The 6,000-nt window shown below is 35.7% G+C and overlaps 1 protein-coding gene across 3 annotated transcripts in view; it reads right to left on the reverse strand.

Moving 5' to 3' along the window:
* The window catches only part of ACSM3 (acyl-CoA synthetase medium chain family member 3), a 57,480-nt gene extending 55,569 nt beyond the window's left edge, over window positions 1-1,911 (reverse strand). For 2 of the 3 annotated variants that reach the window (XM_006062634.4, XM_006062633.4), the window contains exon 1: window positions 1,727-1,862. The gene's annotated coding sequence lies outside the window, so the exon portion shown is untranslated. Of the gene's footprint in view, window positions 1-1,726 lie in introns of all 3 variants that reach the window. The other variant, XM_044935812.2, reaches the window with a different exon arrangement.
* Window positions 1,912-6,000: the final 4,089 nt, after the last annotated feature.

Raw genomic sequence — 6,000 nt, forward strand, 5'->3', positions numbered from 1 at the left:
TCTGCTTCTGTTAGGTCCATACCATTCCTGTCCTTTATTGTGCCCATCTTTGCATGAAATCTTCCCTTGGTATCTCTAATTTTCTTGAAGAGATCTCTAGTCTTTCCCATTCTACTGTTTTCCTCTATTTCCTTTCACTGATCACTGAGGAAAGCTTTCTTATCTCACCTCACTATTCTTTGGAACTGCATTCAAATGGATATAATCTTTCCTTTCCTCTTTTGCCTTTAGCTTCTTTTCTCTTCTCAGCTATTTGTAAGGCCTCTTCAGACAACCATTTTGTCTTTTTGCATTTCTTTTTCTTGGGGATGGTCTTGATCATCCCATCCTTATTCCCTCAGAAAACCCTATTATTATTTCTATGTATTTTTTCAAAGTTTCTTTATATATATTCAAGCAAATGACTATAGTTTCTTTTTTCTCCACCACTTTTATACCACTTATTTTCCAGAATACGCACAATTTTGTCCATAATTTTTTTTTAATGTAATACAACTTTGGAGGGTTTTCCATATCTGTGCACAGATCTTCCTTATTTTGCTTTTTTGTTTTAAATAGCTGTATGGCATTCCAGAACAGCTGTGCTATAATATCTTAAGCCAGTCCCCTATCTATCTTCATTTGGACTGTTTCCATTATTTTGCAATTAAAGTGAAAATTTCAAAAATTTTCTCCAGTGTATTCAGAATCCTTCAAACATATGTTGAAAAGAAAATTGGCCAGGCATTTGGAGCTTAAAATGGCCTAATCATTTTGTTCTACCAAAAAGAAAATCCCAACAACTTTGTCATCAAAACTAAGACCACCTTTTCCCCAACAAAGTTCTTTTCCTATCTTTTCAGTGATTTTAACTTTTCATAACATCCATTTTATAGGCTTTTAGTATTCTTTTTAGGTGATAGAGCTGAGATAATTTCCCAGTGTAAGCCTGGATTTTTATAATGAGCCATAGAAAACTCTTATAATAAAGACAGTACCACTTCTGGCCAGATGAACTTTTCAGGGCCTCATCTGCAATGTAGCCTCTACATCCATATAAGCTGCAGTGCCAAGAGAGTTTTCACCACCCCACATCTCCATAACTATCTTTCCTATCAAGTAATCCAAGCAATAATGGTAGCTTGGCATATATAGCCTGAAAGCAAGGTAAAATCCCTACTATTTTCCCCAACCTAACAAGATCCTGCCTTAAAACTTCTATACAGAGTTTTTAGATCTATGCTTGACCACGTAGCAGAGAAAAGTGGCTGCCCTCAGGTTATTTCCTTGAGTGGGCATGCATGTTTCCTAAAAGTTCCTAGAAAAAGCTTGCATACTTCCTCGATGATGCAGAAGATGGATTCTTATTTGCCACTGAGCAGGGCAGGGAGCTAAGTAGTACAGTGAAAAACTCAGCTGCTACTTGGACTCAATTGAATTTTTTTAAAAAACACTTTAAGAAATTAACAAATGAACATGATTTTTTAAAAAATTAAATAGCATGAAAAGCTTAAAATGAAAAACTTAGCTGCTATGTTTATAGCCTTTTTTTGTGTACATACTCCTGGTCACTTACTCGATAGCATTACATGACAACTGACAAATTCTGATAGAAACACCCCAGCTGCCCAAGATTTCAGTGAGACCATTTTTGATTTGTTGGTCTTGTTTGTTTGCTATCTTTGTTTAAAAGTACATGTGCCAGCCCAGAAAACCTTACTTAGAAGACAGATAAGGTGGTACTCACTAAAGTGACAGATTCTGACACAGCTGGAGATGACGGATGATGGCAGACTTATTTCCTAGAGGAGGATCCCTGAAACTTGAACTCTTGCATCTGCTTTGGTGGTGGTAATAACGAAAAGAAGAGAGAATAGCCTGACAGTTGGGAAAGGTTAAATTATGCTTAGAAGTGTCTTGCTTGGATTGGTGAAGACATTCTGGAGGGAGGAGCAAACATTCTGGGCTAAGTTTACACTGTAAGTTTACACAATCCCCTGAGGTTACTTATCCCTTTTATAGTTAATAATTTACATACACCACAGGCTTTTGCAGGAATGGGAAAATACTGTATTTATTAGCGGGAAAATGTCCATGGAGTTGATGGAGGGGTTAGTTTCATGAAGGGATTGAGGGAATTTTCTCTCAGAAGAAAGAAAGAAAAGAGGGTGAAAGAAAGCAAAGGGGTTTTGAATAGAAAGGAAAGAAATTAAGGTATAGGTTGCTCTAGGTTACAGTGAACCAGTTGCTATGTTTATCTTTGCACCTGTTGAACCGGTCAGGACTAAGAATAAATAGTATCAGCTTGCTCTTCCGTTTACATCCTTCAACACTTTCTAGTTCACGCCAGGTAAAAATTCAAGTCTTTACATGGACTCCAAGAAACTGCATGATCTGACACAGTGTCCTTTCTGACCCACTGCCCTCTCCTTCACTCCCTCAGTCTGCTGCAGCCACATCAGCCCCCTTACTTTTCTTGTAACATATGTATTCCAGCCTTTGGATCTTTGAACTTACAGTTCCCACTGCCTAGAACACTCTTCCCTGGACTATTGCCTTCACCAAATCCCTCTTTTATGAGATGTCCTCTCAAAGAGGTCTTCCCTTACCACATTTTCTAAAATAGCATCCCTCATTTTTGTCTCTTTACCCTGTTTTAACTGTTCACATCTCTTACTACCACCCTTACAAGTAAGCAATTCTTTTTTCCATGGATGTATCACTATTATCTAGATCAGTTGTTGGCAAATCTTAGGCATTCAATAAATATTTGATGGGAAAATGAAAAGATAAATGACTTGGTTACATATGACAAAAACCCAAATCAAAATCACTTAAACAAGATGAGGCATTTATTTGTCCCTTTTTAGTTCTAGGAGTTTGTTGTTGTTGATTCCTTGGGATTTTCCATGTAGATAATTATATCATCTACAAGTAGGGACAGGTTTACTTCTTCCTTTCAGATATATGCCTTTTACTTCCCGTCTTGTCTTACTAGACTGCCTAGAATTTCCAGCACTATGTTGATTAAGAGTGTTGAGAGCAGACATCCCTGCCTTGTTCCTGATACTAATGGGAAAACATTCAGTCCCTCATATTTAACTTGATAAAGAGCATCTACAAAAAACTTTATCAAGTGTAGGAAATTCTCCTATGTATTCCTATTTTCCTGAGAGTTTTTATTATCAATAAGTCTTGAATTTTGGTAAACGTCTTTTATGCATCAATTAACACCATCATCTGATTTTTTCTTCTTTACCCTGTCAATAAGGTAGATTATGTTGATTGATTTTTAAACATTAAACAGCCTCGCTTCCTTGGAATAAACCCCACTTCATCCTTTTGTATAATTATTTTCATATATTACCAAATTCTATAGTTTATTTTTCTTGCCAAAGTTTAGAACTTTTTAACCATTCTTTGAAGAAAGACCTGCCCTAGTTTTCTCAACTTCTGAGATTCTGATGACACAAATGTTACTTTTTTTTTAATGATAGTCCCACAGATCTCTGGGGCCCTGATATATTTTTTTAATTATATGCATTTCAGGTGTACAGCATTATAGTTCAGCATCTATATACACTACAGAGTGATCACTACTACAAGACTAGTTACCATCCATCAGCATACAGTTGACTTTTGCATTTCACCTGCCCTAAACCACCTTACCCTCTGGTAACCACTGTTTTGTTCTCTGTACCTGTGAGTTTTTCACTTATTTGTTTTATATTCCTGACCCAGGGATCAAACCCGTGTCTCCTGCATTACAGGCAGATTCTTTACTATCTGAGCCACCAGGGAAGCCATCCATACATGAATAAAAATCATATGGTATTTTTCTTTCTCTGTCTGCCTTACTTTACTTAGCATAATACCTCAAAGTCAATCCATGTTGTCACAAATGGCAGGATTACATTCATTTCTATGATTGAGTAGTATTCTATTTAAACACACACATACATATATGAACATATATATGTTTATCCATATGTGTTACCTTCTTTTTCCATTTATCTATAAATAAGCACTTAGGTTGTTTCCATATATTTTCTGTTGTAAATAATTCTGCAATAACATAAGGATGCATATATCTTTTCAAATTAGTGGCTTTTTTGTTCTTCAGATAAACACGCGGAAGTAAAATAGCTGAATCATATGGTAGTTCTATTCATAATTTTTTGAAAAATCTCCATACTGTTTTCCATAGGACTGTACCCATAAACTGTGTAAGAGGGTTCCCTTTCCTCCACGTCCTCTCCAACATTTGTTATTCCTTATCTTTTTGATGATAGTCATAGGTGTGAAGATCTTACTGTGGTTTTGATTTGAATTTACCTGATAATCAGCAATATTGAACATCTTTCCCTCTTCTCTGTGTCTTCTTTGGAAAAATGTCTATTCAGATTCTGTACCCATTTTTCACCTACTTTTTTTTTTTTTTGTCACTGGGTTAAATGAGTTCTTTATATATTTTGGATATTAGCACTTGTTAGATATATGATTTGCAAATATCCTCTCCCATTTTAGTCTGTTGCCTTTTCATCTTGATAATGGGTTCTTTCACTGTGCAGAAGCTTTTTAGTTTGATGTAGTCCATTTGTTTATTTTTGCTTTTGTTTCCTTTAATTTGGAGTTAGAGCCACAAAAATATCATTAAGACCCATGTCAATGAAGATATTGCCTATGTTTTTTGTCTAGAAATTTTATTATTTCAGTTATTACAGGTATTACAAGCTTTTAATCCCTTTTTAGCTTTTGTGTATGATGTATCAGCTCAGTTCAGTTGCTCAATCATGTCCAACTCTTTGCGACCCCATGGACTGCAGTACACCAGGCTTTCCTATCCTTTACCAACTCCAGGAGCTTGCTCAGACTCATGTCCATCAAGTCAGTGATGGCATCCAACTATCTCATCCTCTGTTATCCCCTTCTCCTCCTGCCTTCAATCTTTCCCAGCAACAGGGTCTTTTCCAATGAGTCAGTTCTTTGCATCAGGTGGCCAAAGTATTGGAGCTTCAGCTTCAGTATCAGTCCTTCCAGTGAATATTCATGATTAATTTCCTTTAGGATCTGTTTTGATCTCCTTGCAGTCCAAGGGACTCTCAAGAGTCTTCTCCAACACCACAGCTCAAAAGCATCACTTCTTTGGTGCTCAGCTTTCTTTATAGTCAGTTTTCTTGTCCATACATGACTACTGGAAAAACCATAGATTTGACTAGACAGACCTTTGTTGGCAAAGTAATGTCTCTGCTTTTTAATATGCTGTCTAAGTTGGTCATAGCTTTTCTCCCAAGAAGCAAGCGTCATTTAATTTCATGGCTGCAGTCACCATCTGCAGTGATTTTGGAGCCCAAATGTAATAGTCTAATTTCATTCTTTTGCATGTGGCTGTCCAGTTTTCCCAGCACTATTTATTGAGGAGACTGTCCTTTCTCCATAATATGTTCTTTTCTCCTTTGTTGCAAATTAATTGTCTATATATGTGTAGGTATATTTCTGGGCTCTCACTTCTGTTCCATTGATCTATGTGTCAGTTATTGTGCCAGTACCATACTGTTTTTATTACTATAGTTTTGTGGTATAGTTTGATCAGAAAGTGTGATACCTTGAACTTTTTTCTTCTTTCTCAAGATTTTTTGGTTATTATTCTTTCCTGGCTCCAAGTAAAATTTAGAATTATTTATTCTAGTCATGTGAAATATGCCATTGGCATATTGGTAGAGATTACATTGAATCTGTAGATTGTTTTAAGTAATATGAACATTTTAAAAATATTATTCTTACGTCTCATGAGCATTATATATCTTTGCGTTTCTTTCTACTATTTCTTTCCACAATGTCTTATAGTTTTCAGTGTACAGGTTTTTCACCTCCTTGGTTATGTTTATTACTAGGTATTTTATTCTATTTCATGCAAATGTAAGTGGGATTATTTTCTTAATTATCTTTCTGATAGTTTGTTACTAATGTATAGATGCCACTGGTTTTTATATATTGATTTTGTATTCTTTGGTTTTACTG

This window comes from Bubalus bubalis, chromosome 24, assembly GCF_019923935.1.
Source record: "Bubalus bubalis isolate 160015118507 breed Murrah chromosome 24, NDDB_SH_1, whole genome shotgun sequence".
Classification (NCBI taxonomy): Eukaryota; Metazoa; Chordata; class Mammalia; order Artiodactyla; family Bovidae; genus Bubalus; species Bubalus bubalis.